Below are 16,835 nucleotides of genomic sequence, written 5' to 3' on the forward strand. Positions count from 1 at the left end.
CTATCGGATTTTATTTTCCACCTTCCGGGTATCAGAATGATATGAAACTTTAAATCTAGCCTCATAAAAATAATTCTGGCTAATCCTCCAGTTTTCAGAATTTTCTGACACTATGCATTTTCTGCTAATTTATCTGCCCCGTCTCTTACAGAAAATTCTAAATCTTCTGTTTCGCTCCGATTTCAGCATAGGTCATTTCCAACTTATACTTTACACTCTTAAATCCAATAAAAATAGTATATCACACTATTTTTATTTATATTTATTTTTATATTAAAAATCCAGCATACTACATCCACCGTAACTGCATAATTTTAGAAGTTCGGTACCTTACAACAGAAGTTCGGTACCTTACATCCTCCCCTCCTTAAAAAGAGTTTCGTCCTCGAAACTAACCAAATTTCAACCCCAATCACATCCCAACTCGATTTATTGAGCAATCGGGGATTCCAATGCACTTTTCCTTCTTAGAGTGGGCTTTCATTCATTGAAATCATCAAAGGCCCACTACGGAGGATGTGAGACCAAATTCACTCACATTTGCTAAGTGTAACTCCAAAAGTGCATTACCACCGTGGGAAGAACCACTCTTGTAATAACCTCACGCGAACTCCTGTTCGTGAATCCAAGCCTAAACTCGTCGACAAGGCTACTCGCCTACCGTTTATCTCAGTCTCATAGACGAACCACAGTTCACCAATTCTACGTAGGTCTACCGCCTAAACCCGTCTCAACACATAGCGTCTCTCGCTCGCAAGCGCAGACCCCATCATAACCAGGCGAAATTCTCACTTGGGAATTCGCACATACTCCAACCAGGAGCAATCAAGACCCCAAACCACTCTAAATCCTCGGGTTGGGTCACCATTGCACTCTTAGTGTATCCATGATCACACGATCTAACACGTGGCATTCCACGCTCTCGGGTCTAAGCTCGGACTACCGTCCTGACCAAATCTCTGCCTTACCCCGGGCCGCTGCCACCCAAAGCTGACTGCGCCTGTTCATAGGGACCCAGGTTCCACAGTCCACGAATGGTCCAGGCACGGATCATCCTCAAGCTATACCCGCAACCGTCGTCTCCCACGACATGCTCACCCTAGCAACACATATCACTATTGGCTCCTAAGCACCTAATGCGAGCCATCAGCCCCACGAGTGATCCCAGGCGCGCTTCACACTTAGTAATGCTACAGTACTACTGCCTACACACTCTCCCGGCTGAGTCAACACCGTACTTCACGAGTACCTATACCTGAGCGCTCTACGCGCCGTACACTAATTCCGACATTAGGCAACCCTGCCTATGTGCACCGGCCACACGAGCACGACTCACCCACCTCACTTCGAGGTACTACTAGGCCCACGTGCTCTTGCTCGGACACTAACCGATCGCCCTACCATGAGTCTCACTTCTCGTCCAACAATCATCACCAGCATTTTGCTAGTGCTATCTAGCTCTTTACCTGCTCCAACAGGCGCTACACCATCACCACATATGCATACCCGGGTATCTACACCAACCCGTCCACTTGGTCCCTACTATCCAATGCATAATAGTAGCGAACAACCATAAATAAATGCATGCAATTCCTTAAGTCTACATCATGCAGAAGCGTATGATTACTTTAATTAAATCATACCTGGCATGGCGTCACACTCCTCAACCCCAGCAGGTCGCTCCGCTTGAGCGGCAAACACTCGACCACTCGGAGCCGACCGGGTCGCCTCAAGCCGTTGCGGCGCCATCGCACGTCCCGCCGATACTGCAGCAGGCGGAACTCCACCCGACTGCCCCGGAGTCACTGGGGCGGATGCAATAGACGGTGCAGGCGACGATCCTTCTGGGCACTGACGGCTAATATGCCCCGCCTGACCACACCTGAAGCATCGTCCCGCCCTATGCTCACAGTTTCCTGCGCGATGCTCCCCACCGCAAATTACACATCATATAGGTCCCTAGCTCTCAAACTGCCTCCTCGGGTACTTCGGGAGCTTCTTGGAACTCGACTATCCCCTCGAGCTACCGCCAGGCCGTTTCTTCGCCTTATCCTTCTCGGACGCCTCTCGTTCTTCTCGCACGTGGGCATCGCCATGCTCCGCCCACAATGCTCGATCAAAAACCTCAGCAAAGGTAGTGAGCTTGAATATTTGCACAGCCTTATAAATCCCCGGCCGAAGTCCTCGCAAGAACCAGTCGGCCCGGTCCCGGTCATCTCGAGCAACCTCCAGGACACAATCTATGATGTGGGAGAACTCCTGCTCGTAGTCCGCTACCGAGCGATCCCCCTGCCTCAACTTGCGAAACTTCTCCTGCAGTTTTCGCCTCACTGTGTCGGCAAAATAGTTGGCGAACATCGCCCTCTTAAACTCCTCCCATAATATAGGTGGAAGGTCAGAAGGCCAATCTCGCTTCACCCGTTTCCACCACACCTTCGCCGCTTTCCCAAGGCAATGGGTGGCGAGATACACCCTGTCTTTCTCCGAGGTATAGAGATCCTCAAAAAGTATCTCCATTGAGTCAATCCATGACTCCACCATCGACGGCTCCACTTTCTCCCCTTCAAAGATTGGTGGGTTGAACTTCTTGAATCTGATAAGAGCCGTCAACGAACGCTCTCGCTCCATCTCCTCGGCCGCCGCATCAGGTGTCGCCGATCCCGACGCTACTGGAGGAACAATTGCTGGCGGGGGACGTGTTGCTACCGGAACCGCCGCTATACCCTCACCCTCAGCCACATCAGGCGCGTGCACCAGGGGTGCGGGCGGGTCACGACCTCCAGTCGCCATCGCAGCCACCGCTGCCATTTGCCGCTCCAAGAGCTCCTGGAGCTGCTCAAATCGGGTCTCCTGGCACTGCACCACATTGGTCAATGCGGTCACTTGCGCCCGTAACTCTTGCACCTCGCTAGGCCCAGCTGACTCTGGCGCCTCGGGAGGTCCAGCCTGCTCTGGCGCCTCCGAAGACGGTGCCGGAACAGATCTGCGCGTGTAGCGTCTTGGGGACATTAGTTCCTGCAACGCAACAACCGGGTTAATTAACTTAACCTACCAACTCGCTCGCGATCACAACTACGCGACTCAACGTCGCAAACTAGGCGGAAGCACGTAAGTGTACTCATTCTAAACTCTCGGCGTCATGTTGTCGGCCGCCCAACACTACCACTTCGAGCCAAGAACTCATACCACTTGAATCCATCTCTAGCCACGACTAGAAACATACAATTACTTCGACCCAATTAATCAACTCCCGCCACCGTATAGGTCCACGTTCCACTCACGCACCTATAACCTTACGGTTTCCTAACCTAAGTTTCTCTAGGTCAATCCTAGACTCTCTCTCTTTACTTGCTCTTAACTTGCTCTGATACCATACCTGTCACGCCACGCCCCGAGACCGCTACCAATATGGTCCGGTTCGGGCGCGCCGGACGGACGCCGAACGGACAGCATCTCCCCTGTCCGCCCAAGGCTCAACACAGGATCATGTACAAAGAATTTGCCCAGGGATAATTCAATACATACACGATCCAACAAGGAGAGAAGCACAAAGAGTGCAATACAACAAGAGCAAGTAACACAAGTATACATACAAGTGCATAAAGAGAGATACATCTAGCTATTACATCACATTCCACTTTTACATCTTTGATTACATTTACATTTTCATCATCACCCAAAATGAATACATAATCATCTCACATATATATAATGCTAGCTATCCAAAATACATCATGTCATCTATAACCATGCACACGAGGGTGCTCTAGTACAATAGGAAAGCTCTACTAGCTAGCTAGGGCGCTACGCCCTTACCGCGATCACCTGCCGGTCCGCTCTCGTGTGTACTTACCCCAAAACCACACGGGGTAGAAACTATATAAATATAGTTCCCAGTGGGTCGGCAGACTCCGCGCGATTTCCCACATAGGTTGCTAAGTGGCCACAAATAGATAGTAGAGCAGATAGATAAATATTGAACTTGCAACATATGATCTATTTGTGCCATCAAATGCAAGCAATGCATGAAATATCATCTAGCAATAAGCCTATATTATGCTAGATATGCTTCAACAATGTAAATGATACGGTATACAACATGAGTTATGCAATCCACTATCATATACTATGTTTACCATGGGATGAATTAGGAAACTCACTTATGCTAGTTCATGTTTCATTAAACAACCCATCATCATAGGCTACCCGCGCTGAAGATCTTCAAATCTCATATGTACTCACACTACAAGTCGTTAGATAGGTGAAGATGTGAAGAACTGACCCTGCTTCTTCTCCTGCACTGTATATCCTGCAAATCTCATAGTTGAGGAGTATCCCCTGCTGCGTTCTCACCCGTCTTCACATCTCAAAGATCATAGCAATGAATAGGCTGACCAGCTCTAATTCTAGGGTAGATGATTACGCCCGCCTCATTCACTCATAAGCTAATGAATCTACCCGCTCAATCACTTATAGGAAGGGCTAGCCCCGCCATTCGCCCCAAACTCAGTTCCCAGTCAGATGGGTGAGGAGCTTACCTCCGTCGTATCCCACCCGTGTGAACCACCGCTCTAGGTTGAGCTACCCCAGCTCGTGTGTACAACTCCAGAGTGGCATGCTTGGTGGACGTCGGACCACCACAAGCTCAACAAACAGGACTAGGTGAGTATGAGTCGCAATCCTCGCCAACTGAAATACCCTAGTGAACATAGCGTTAACAAAACACATCGAAAATCCACGGTATCCTTTAGCGATCCAATGTCAAGTGTCTTCTCAACCACACTATCAATCACACTAGAGGAATTAAACTATCCCTATGTTTGATGCCCATAGTGTTCATCAATTTACATAAATTCTCATGGCCAATATGCCACGAATAGGGAAAACTCACCTATTCCCTGATGCCTCAATGCCACAAGTGTTTTTTATTACACTAATTCCAAATGACTACTCGATATGTTGTATACATTGTTATACATGCCACTCGTCAAGTCATAGTGTGTTTCTGTACACTATTTTGCATGTCATAGTTTTCATTATCAAGTCGAAGTTCACTATTTTCCTTATCACTATGGATCTCATGTCACAAAACTCTAAATCCTCATGCATTCTAGAATGTAAGTATTCAAGCCATAATGGCTAACACAACTGACATTGCAATGCAAGGAAATAGAAATACAACCTATACTACATGCTATACATGTCATAAGGAACAATATGTACATATGACCAAAAATGCCTAAATCGAGAATAGAAGAGCCCAGTTGTTTTGGATGACACCCCGCCCCACGCCCCCCCCACCTTTTATCGCTAGCACGAGGCTCTAGGGTCCGATTGTTTCGGATTTTTGGAAGCTCGCCGCGAGCGCTCGGCAATCTGTACCTTTAACGGGCTTCGTTCTTTAATTCTTCACGTAAGCCTCGTCGTATCGCCGAACCGATTCGCCGACGCAGTGCAGAAAACCTAGCAATTAGTTATACATGATCAATTATAGATCAAACCCTCACATATTGCAAAATCCCATTTTTGAGCCCGTAACATTGCAATTATCTCAAATAATTCCAAATTAAAGGCAACATGCTTAAGATGCTTATTAGAGGTATAGAACATCTTTAGTTACAGGATTTAAGCCACCCAAGTTACCAAAATCGGAACGCGAGATGAAGCACGCCGTACACGGCGCGCATCGATATGCTCGCATCCGTCGCTGCCAACGCGTTCGCAAAGCCGTTCTCCTCGCCAACGCGTGTGAATTTGGGCGAAAGATCGGAGAGAGATGATGAGAGTTATTTTAGAGAGAGCGAATGAGAATTTCTCTCACTACCACCATGAACGTGTGGTGTTGTCGGGGTGGTGGCGGCTGTGAAGAAGAAGAAGACTAGAAGCTTCTACTTATAGTCAACACTCCAATAGTAGCATACACTATTCACTTCAGGCAGTACGAAATCTGATATCTTTCGCCGGAGCCCTCTGAATATCCGTTTAAGCTCAAATTTGACAGTTATGTTCGGTTTTTCTTAACTTAACGAAAAAAATTTTAATCTTTCAGTTTCGACCCCGTTTGGTCACCGAAAGCTGTACCGAACTGTAATCTTTATCAGATCACTATCGGATTTTATTTTCCACCTTCCGGGTATCAGAATGATATGAAACTTTAAATCTAGCCTCATAAAAATAATTCTGGCTTATCCTCCAGTTTTTAGAATTTTCTGACACTGTACATTTTCTGCTAATTTATCTGCCCCGTCTCTCACAGAAAATTCTAAATCTTCTGTTTTCGCTCCGATTTCAGCACAGGTCATTTTCAACTTATAATTTACACCTTTAAATCCAATAAAAATAGTATCTCACACTATTTTTATTTATATTTATTTTTATATTAAAAATCCAGCATACTACATCCACCGTAACTACATAATTTTAGAAGTTCGGTACCTTACAACAGAAGTTCGGTACCTTACAATTATTACTCAAATTGGAGTACCGATACTCCCTCATTGGTGTCAGTACACTCATAGTTTCGCAAAACCTGAAAGCGCCAACAGCAAAAACAGCTCAAGATATACCGGTACTCCCTCTCGAGTACTGATATACAACTGTCAATACTAATACCCAATATGAGTTCAGCAAAATCTAGATGTTCCCTTGTGGTAACTACTATTGAATACCAGTACTGAAATAGGAATTGGCCCAAACTTCAGGTTGGCTCAGGAAGTTCATTTTTGTGCCAAAAGAATTCCAACTACTCATCTCAGGCTCTCAACATATCTAATGACACCTTAAGTTTTACACTGGACGTTAATAATTTGCAAATGAAATTCAGCACACTACAAGTAATGTGCTAGCTGCTAAAACTCATGGCAACATTTGAATTGTTTTATATCATGAGCAGTGACACTCTATTTCTCTTAAATAGCCAAAGTTTAAGTATATGGCCACTCTGGTACTAGAGTGGATGTCATTGTTTCACTAATCGATAGTTCAATGGAGAGCAAACATTATAATATATAACGATCCCTCTTTGGTATCTAAACTTTCATATATTTTATTTTTAATAAGAAAGTGAATAGGAGAATGTTGGAGCATTTTATTATTAAAATAAAAAATTATTATTATTTTTTGATGTACTCGAGTAAACATCAGGGAGTCACAACTATTCATTTTCTAGCATTTAGGGTAGAGTAACAAGTTATAATATTCATCTTTTCGATCTTAATCTTGTAACTTTTTTTTATAATCAGACCTATAATGCTAATACTTTGAATTAACAAGTAAGAAGTAACATAAGATTTTACATTTCTTGTAACCTATATACCTAAAATTCTTAATTATGTGTATACTGAGTATTTCTATCCTTTCAGACACAATACAATAAAATAACAATACAACTCTTATTTCTTCTTCTACTATCGATTTGAGAGAGGTTAAAAAAAAAGGAATTGTTCTTCGTAGATACTTAGGCTCATCTATCTGTCAGAGCTGGCGAAGCCATATAATAAAAGTCAAATTGTTGTAGTTTGAAAGAGATAAGCTAGTGTTTTGCTACACTGGTTCGACGACTTTGCCAGTGCAAAGAGAGCTTGAATTTGGAAAAAGCAAGATTTTCATGCTTCGTCTTGATGGACTCCATTGATACTTCTTCATTTGTTTGTAACATAAGCTCTAAATTTGTGTACTTGCACTATTAAGAATTTATTTTTTAAAAAATGTTGTTTTTTCATTTTGACTTGTGAGATTAATATCTTTCTCATTCTCTACATTAACAGTATTGTCAGAATGTGGCAAACATTGCATCGGTGTACAACTTGGAAACAATAATTAATATTATACAAATAAGATAACATAACTAATTAATTTCATTGTTATTCAGTATACTCTAGTATCTCAATATAAAATTCTAAAAAAATTTCTCTCTAAATTAATCCAACAAAAACTAAACTATGATCCTAAAAGTTAGAATCATTCTATTGATACAGTGATTTCTTCTCACACACATTAAAAGCATATGTTAGTCATAGAACACATATTTCTAATGATTCAGTATCACAGTTGGCATATATGCATGTGCATGTCGTGAGCAATGGTGCAGAAACTACTCAGATGAGCAACGATGTTGAGACATAAAACTAACGAATGTGTTCTTAATTTTGCAGGCTGTTTTTGCATTTAGTCTTCGGGCTTTTTTGCATTTAGTCCCTTAAAAAAAAAAAAAAAAAAAAAAAAATTTACAAATGGCTATAGCAAGTTTATATATGCATATATAGTCATTTTCTTGACATGCGAGCCCCACTCGGTATTTTTAAGTTGAATATGGTTATTGAATCACCGTATTTATATCTACATTCTAGTCTCTCTTTTCTAACTTAAGCGTGATAAAAAATACAAAACGGAATACGGTGATTAATTGAATGTGATTGAATCACCGTATTCAACTTAAAAACGCCACCTAGAAGAGGACTATTTATATAAATATAAATTTGTTAGAATCATTTATAAAAAAAAGATTTTGAGAAGACTAAAGAAGTTTTTCGGTGACTAACCCTAAAGAGTTTTTTAATTGTAAAAACAGATATTATATAAAATTTCTAATTGTAAAACTAGATTTAAGAAGTAAATAATTTTACTATTTTAGAAAGCGGTGATTCGCCGCTTTCTACAAGGAGAAAATCAATCACCGCTTTCACCAAACTTATATGTTTTCTTCATCTGAATTCCAAAAGATGTATAACATTGAAGAGTAAAAATAATTTTAACATTTTTGAAAAAGTGGTAAACGATTGACCGCATTGAAAAAGTGGTGAATCATTCATTGCATAAGACTCATTTTATAAATAAATTTTTTGAAGAACTATTTTAATAATTATAATATGTTTTTAAGCCTATTAATTAAAAAAAAAATTAATGAAATAGGTTCACGCATATGGAAATAGAGATTAAGGATCAAATAAAAAAAAATGGATAAAGATTTGGGACCAGTAGTGCAAAAATAAAGATTGAGATCAAATTTCCCAAAAAAAAAACTAATAAATAGAATAAAATAGAAATTTAAAAATGAAAGGATTGGTGAAGGTTAGAGATCAATGTTCCAATTCATCAACTTCTTTCAAAACATTTCACTTATATTTTGGTTTTTTTTTCCTAATTTATTTTCAACAATTTTCAAGATGTATAGCCTCTTTTCTTGCTTCTTGCTCCAAATCTTGTTCATCATCTTTTCGTTAATCTTCGTTAAACATCCATATAGGCATCATTAGTATTTTGATTGTGGTGCGCGGTAGATTCAATCGAAGGTAATATTTGTAAGCTTAAAATTTTCATTACTTAAATGCTCAGATTTGAGGACTCATTTTTACATCTTTCCTTTCTTTTTTATTATATTATATTTATTTAGGTTTGGATGTTGTTCATTATATTTTTTCCGGTTACTTTTGGGAGCTTTATTTGCTTTCCCTTTATAAAAAAAAATTAAATGCCATACAACTTTCTGCTAAACATATCGAATAGGAAATATATTTCTTCAATTTTCATATTTATGTACATAAAATTTTAATATTTTCAAATATACTGCTGCGTTAGAAAGGTAAGAAATGACCGTTGGAGATTTTTTTTTTTTTTTTGAGAAAGAGGTAGCGTGCTTCATTCATTGGAATAATAAATTAAGCTACAAGTGTGGGGCAACCAGGCCCGGGAAAAAGAACACATTAAACAAAAAAAAAAAAAAAAAAAAAAGGGATCACAAGGCAAGTAGTGGATTACTCCGACACGAGAAGCTTGAATCGGCACACCGCTAGCTCAGGGTTTGGACCGATCTTCCGAAAGATAGTGTCGTTTCTAATTTTCCAAGTAATCCACGAGCAGCCAATTAGGTCAGTACGCCTGGTTTGCTTCTTTTGGTGGTCTCTTCTGACCCTCCACCTATCCCAAATGCATTTCACGTCATTCCCTAGATCTTGAGCCTGAATATCGTCTACTCCTGTCACTATGATAAACTTGCAAAAAATGCACTGTGTGAGCAGATGGTCAACTGATTCCTCGCCCAACCCGCATAACACACAGGTAGTATCATCTAACCATCCTCTCTTGGCAAGGTTATCCAGAGTAGGAATCCTTTTCTTGAGAACCAACCAAGTAAACACTTTTACTTTCAAGGGAATTTTAAGGCTCCAGATGCTGTTGGCGCGTGTCTCTCGTTCCGCCATCCGTTAGAACCGAATAGGTCGATTTAACCGAGTAGTGACCGTCCGAACTCCACCGCCACTGGATCAAGTCCGATCTTTGTTCGACATAGAAACAGGAGATCCTTTCTTCCAGCTCCGAGAAACATGGTATCAAACCTTGCAGTTGTACGGCGTCGGCTCCCAGGATCTTGTACCAGTCCAGTAACCTGCCGTAACGCATTCAGAAACTCTAATGTGTTTTCCCTCGACCAAAAGGAAAGCTTCCGGGTACGAAAGGTTCAACGTTTTCTCCCCACACCATCGATCTAGCCAGAAGTCAATGGTACTCCCGTTTCCCAGTATATAATTGGATCCCCAACTGAAGATGGCCTTGAGGCTTAGAATACCCTTCCACCAATTAGAGAACGGTCTGAAGGACCTGCCTTCCCTAAGTGGTATTCTCCTACGATAGTACAACTCGTGGATTAACATATTCCACTAAAGTTCAAGTGCTGTGTGGAATTTCCACCACCATTTGGTCAGCAGCGCTTGGTTCATGGTTGCAACGTCCAAGACACCTAAACCGCCTTCCTTCTTGTTCTTACATACATTCTTCCAAGGTACCAAGCATCCCTTATCGGGGGCGTTACGTCCGCCATTCCAAAAAAAAATCTCGTCTAAGTGCTTCAATGGGCTTAATGACCCACGAGGGGGCCTTGAACACAGATAGGAAGTACAGGGGTAAGTTGGTTAATACCGCATTAACCAAGATAAGTCTGCTCCCCCTGGATAAGAGTTTGGCTTGCCAACCCCCTATCTTAATGTGAAGCTTTTGAATGACCTCCCTCGATGCGTCCTTAGATGGTGGTCTGGGGGAGAGGGTAATCCCAAGTATTTGGTCGAAAACGTGCCCACTTTACATTTCAGGATGTTTGCTAGTCTAGCTCTTTTGCCATCCTTCTGTCCTAGATAGTAAAGTTCGGATTTCTCCCTATTGATTTTCATACCCGAAGCCCATTCAAAAAGCCACCATAGGAACCTGAGATTTTTCAAGTACCTTCTTCTTGCCTCACAGAAGAAGAAGGTGTCGTCCGCAAACTAAATGAGGGCGACCTTACAAACCTCAGATGGACCAATGCCTTTGACGAGGTTATTAGTGATCACCTCCTTGGTCATTCGAGCCAGACTCTCTGCCACCAGTAAGAACAGGTAGGGCGAAGGCGGATCCCCTTGTCTTATACCTCTCTTCGTCTTGATCCATTTGGTCGGCTCCCCGTTCACAAGTATAGCCACTTTCACGTGACACACACAGGATTCAATCTAACCACACCACTTATCGTCGAAGCCCCACTAACATAAAGTTTGGAAAAGGAATGGCCAGTAAATCCTATCGTAGGCCTTTTCGAAGTCTACCTTTACCCCACGCCTTCGACCGACCTCTTACAACCCCAATCGATAAGCTCGGAAGCTGCTACAAAAGCATCGGTAATATTCCTTCCTTTTAGGAAAGCTGATTGAGTAGGGGAAATCAGTACTTGCATCACATGTTCAAGTCTGTTGGCCAAAACCTTAGATAGGATTTTTTGGATCCCATTCAACAAGCTAATTGGTCGAAAGTCGCTTGCCCGTATCGCCCCCTCCTTCTTGGGAATGAGACAAATGAAAGCATAGTCAATGAGGGCCGTGGATAGCCTCTGTAACATACCGAGACATCGGTAATTAAATTCGAACCTTGGTCAAATTGACCAAAGTGCGAGATTGGTACACTTCGGAGAGGCCGAAGGCGTCGAATAATGCAAAAGTGCATTTCTGGGGACCTTCGAGGGCTTTGGAAATCAAAATCTGCAAACTGCAGGTTTTGTACTCTCGGGGACCGGTCCCTGGTGGGAGAGACCGGTCCCCGAACGCGTAGGCAGCGAGATGGCCGAGAAAATCGGCTAAGTCCTGGAAAATCAGCTCTCGAGAACCGATCCCTGCGAGGAGAGACCGGTCCCCCAAAGACCGGTCCCATCGAGGGAGACCGGTTGCATCGCGCGTAGCCTGCGCTGTCTGCAGGAGGAGCTCTCGGGGACCGGTCCTAGGTCGGGGAGACCGGTCCCTCACTGCGAAAAATGCCAGTTTGAGCAGTGCACTGGAGATAAAGTGCGGGGGCTTAGATGCAATTGTCACAACACATTATATGGCCCCATCCCTCTCCCCTTTTCACGGCAAACACCCTAAACACCACTCCTCTCATTTCCTCTCCTCTCTTTCTCTAGAACTCATCTAGGGCTTGAAGAAGCAGAAGAAGAAGAAGCTTGAGGAGGGATTTTTGGTGAATTTGGTGGGTCTAGGAGCTCTCCAACAAGAAGGAGCTTGCTAGAACTTGGGCCAATGTAAGTTTTTAGCATGTAGAACTCTAGGGTTTGGATTTTAACCTTAAGTTTTAGAGTTTTGGTCTCTTTAGAGGCTTTAGAAGCATGTTAGAGCCATGAACACTATGAAACCCTAGTTTGCTTCATAGTGCTCTAATGGGGGATTCCTAGGGTTTGCATTTTAAGCCCTAAAGATGGTTGGGCTGGTTTTAAATGAGTTTCTAGAGATTAAACAAGCTCACTTTTGCTTGTTTTAGATATCAAAACCTAGGGTTTAGCAATGGGTTTAGTTAGGGCACCAAATTTGTGGCTTTTGCCTCCGAGTGTTTCTAAGACAAATTGACCTTATAGAAAGCTAATTTGGGGTGTCCTCGACACGTTGGACAACTCCGTTCGACGTTACGAAAATGTTTAAGTATGGTTCATGTACAAAAGGGCCTAAAGTTGCACTATTTTGGTTGTAGATCGCGGTATCGTCTTTCGTAAAGTTCGGGAGTCACCATATTCTGCACCCACGCGACCACTCGAGGAGGGTGGTGCATTCCAAGGACCTCGAAAATTCCTTTATGTTTAAAGTGTCATATTTTGAGCATATGTACATATTTGAGCATTTTGCATAATAAGGTTAAATTGTGAACTTTTTATAGCATGATGTAAATTCAAATGCATGTTAAATACTTGTAAGAATGTGAGAATGATAAGCTCTATTTATGCATGACAAGTGGCAAGAATCTAGAAGGGTTAGTGAACAAAAGTGACACATGGACATAGATCTAGCAAGTGACATCGATGAGTCTAGAACACTTAGAAAAATGAGTGTGACATTTGGTATGAGAACGAGAATATAGCACTTAAAAAATAAGTGTGGCATGAGTACAACTCGGTAGTGTATATGACACTAGTGATAGAAAAGAATGATTGAGACATTATGACATTTCAACCTTAGAGTTCAAGGTCATTTGAGTATGATCTTCCTTAAAGTTAAGAAATGGATTGAACTTGGAATCCTCAATGTAGGATTGATCGTACTCACCTTTAGTCCTTACTCGAGGTGGTAGCTCCCCCTCGGACGATGTGCTCCGGAGTCGACATCACTGGGTCGTAGCCGGTATCTCCCCAAAGGACGGTCCTATCGGGTTGTAGCGGGTACCTCCCCGGTTAAATAGAATTTTGGGTTGGTGAGTTTGTTGAGGGCGAAACCTACGGGTTAACCAAGAGATTGGGTAAAGGAATTGCGATCTTGCATTCATCATGAGCATGTTATCGAGCATCGCATTTTATATTGTTCAGGCATATTAGTTGCATTTGTTAGTTGGTTACTTTCCTTCCTTTATTCTATTATGCCTGATTAGACCTAGTGGGATAGTCAGCGTGGTTGGTTGCCGAACCCACTAGAAACTTTGTTGTAGTTCTCACCCCACTATTTTCAGTGCCGGGACCGAGCGAGCCGGCAGACGACCGCGGTAAGGGCATCGTGCCCTAGGTAGAGACCGCCCGAGATGCTTTACTTTCATAGTCGCATACCCTTTTGATATATCATCTTTTGTATTTCGATGATTATAGTTGTTAAATTAAAGAATATGAATGATGTAAAAGAATTTATTTAATATCAAAGTTATATTTTGGGAGAAATGAGGTATAAAAAGAAATGATGTAAGAATGTGAATGATCTTAATTATAGTTGGGTGCATGTATGTAATTTAAATTTAATCATATTACTTGTTGTTGTTAGTTTAGTACTTTCACTTTGGCTATTGCTTGCCCTCGTGCAAGCTGTTGTGTATGCTTCCGCTTATGCGAATTGTTACTCTATGGATACTTGTTGTGGAGCCTTGGGCGGACAGGGGAGGCTCTGTCCGTTCGGCGTCTGTTCGACGCTCTCGAACCGGCCAAATGGATCGGGCTCGGGGCGTGACAAATAAGATGATATCAGAGCGTAAAAGAGCCAAAAGTGAAAGCTTAGGATGGACCTAAAGACCCTTAGGAATGGAAAACCTTAGGGATCTAGGAAACGAGAGTGACGTTGAACAAGTTATAGCGAAGGCATGGATTGGGTTGATGTAATTATGTCTCTAATGAGGTTAGGGACTAAACTTAAGTTGTTATTTGTTTTCTTTTCCTTGTGTTGTGATCGGCGGCCGACGGCGTGACTCTTTGGAATGAAAATGAATACACTTATATGCTTTCGCCGCATTGGGTATAATCGAGTAAGTTGTCTAAGTGGCTAACGTGAGTTGCTTCTTTTCGGGAAGCAATGCCGCCTCGTGGACGACCTAAGTTGCCTCGTGGTCGACCGCGGACGAGGTCTATGGCCGAGGAGTCAAGTGCGGCTCTCGTGCAACCCGGAGCAGGTGACGATGGGGAGCTTCGGGAGCAGATGGCCGCGCTTATCGGCGTAGTGCGGCAGCAGGCGAAATCCGTTCAGCGCCAGGCAGAATCCGTTCAGCGCCGAAGGGAGCAAATCCAAAGGCTCCAGGAGGCCTTGGAGCGACAGCAGGCGGCGGCGGCGGCGGCGCCCGTGCACCCTGCGCCTCCTGCAGTGGTGCCGAGTACGGCCGAGGATGTGGCCGCGGCGGCCGTGCCAATTACGATGGTGCTGGCTGGATCGGGGACCTCATACGCCGATTGTGCGGCAGAGGAGACAGCGTGGGAGCGCGCGTTGGCGGCTCTCATCCGGTTTTAGAAGTACAACCCACCTACCTTCGAAGGGGGAGTGGTGGAACCGGCGGTGGTGGAGTCCTGGATCGACTCCATGGAAACACTTTTCCAGGATCTTAACACCTTGGAGAATGACAAGGTGTACCTCGCCACACATTGCCTCGAGAAGGCGGCGAAGGTGTGGTGGAAGCGGGTTAGGCGTGACCGATCACCCGATCTTCCGCCTACGTTGTGGGAGGAGTTTCGGAGGGCGGTGTTCGCCAACTACTTTCCAGATACGGTGAAGCAGAAGTTGCAAGCAAAATTCCGCAAGTTGAGGCAAGGAGATCGCTCGGTAGATGACTACGAGCAGGAGTTCTCCTACCTCATTGACTGCGTCCCGGACGTTGTTAGGGATGACCAGGACCGAGCAGACTGGTTCCTACGATGATTGCGGCCGGGGATTCATAGGGCCGTGCAAATCCTTAAACTCACGACCTTTGCGGAGGTCTTTGATCGGGCGTTGTGGGTGGAGCATGGCTATGCCCACGAATGCGAGGAGCGTGAGTCCGCAGCCGAGGCCAAGGAGAAAAGCAAGAAGCGTACAGCGGGTGGCATCGAGGGCCGGCCAAACGCTAAGAAGCCCCCTCGGTATCCCCGACAGCAGTTGAGAGGTTGGAGGCCATCCCGTTGTGTCATTTGCGGCGGTAACCATCAACCGCCGTCATGCCTGCAGCGGGATGGAAAATGCTTCAAGTGTGGTCAACCTAGGCATGTGTCACGAGAGTGCCCTAGCTGGGGTTCATCTGCACCGACCTCGGCATCAGTTCCTTATACCCCGAGACAGCAGGCGGGATTACCACCGGCTATGTCAGCTAGACGCTCGTCTTTATCGCGTCCGCCGGAGGCATCGATAGCACTGAGTGGACGGGTTTTTGCCACTCAGGTGGAGGAGGAGCCGATTCCTGTTCCCGATGACATCGTGGCAGGTATTATCTCGATCAGAGGCACTAGAGCTAGAGCTTTATTCGACACTGGTGCATCGCATTCTTTCATAGATGCATCATTCGCTAAGACACATGGCATTAAGATCGTGCATCGTTATGACTATTGGACAGTGAGTTCGGTCGAGCATACTTTCCATGTTCACGAAGAGTGTGTAGCGTGCCCAGTGCAGATAGGTGATTGGGTCATGCAGATTGACCTGTTAGTGTTGAATCGAATGTGGGGTTTCGATGTGATCTTGGAGACCAACTGGCTCTCCAAGTATAATGCCGTGATAGATTGCGAAAGTAAGGTGATCACGTTTCGTGAGCCTAATCGAGAGGAGCTAGTGTGTCGGGCAGCAAAAAGCTCGCTCTTTGCGGCGACCGTGACGGCGGCACGGGCGAGGAAAATGATAAGAGGTGGTTGTGAAGCCTATTTGGCGACCGTGGTAGAAGCTCTGAAGGAGCACCCGGAACTTAGTGGTATTCGGGTGGCGTGTGAGTTCCCGGATGTATTTCCGGCGGAGTTACCAGGTTTGCCACCGGACCAGGAGATCGAGTTCGTTATTGACTTGGCACCCGAGGCGGCTCCAATTTCGAAGGCTCCGTATAGAATGGCATCGGTAGAGCTAAAGGAGCTCAAGGCACAATTGCAAGACTTGCTCGACAAAGGCTTTGTGAGGCCGAGCGCGTCACCCTGG

The sequence above is a fragment of the Ananas comosus genome, unplaced genomic scaffold (assembly GCF_001540865.1).
Source record: "Ananas comosus cultivar F153 unplaced genomic scaffold, ASM154086v1, whole genome shotgun sequence".
Taxonomy (NCBI): Eukaryota; Viridiplantae; Streptophyta; class Magnoliopsida; order Poales; family Bromeliaceae; genus Ananas; species Ananas comosus.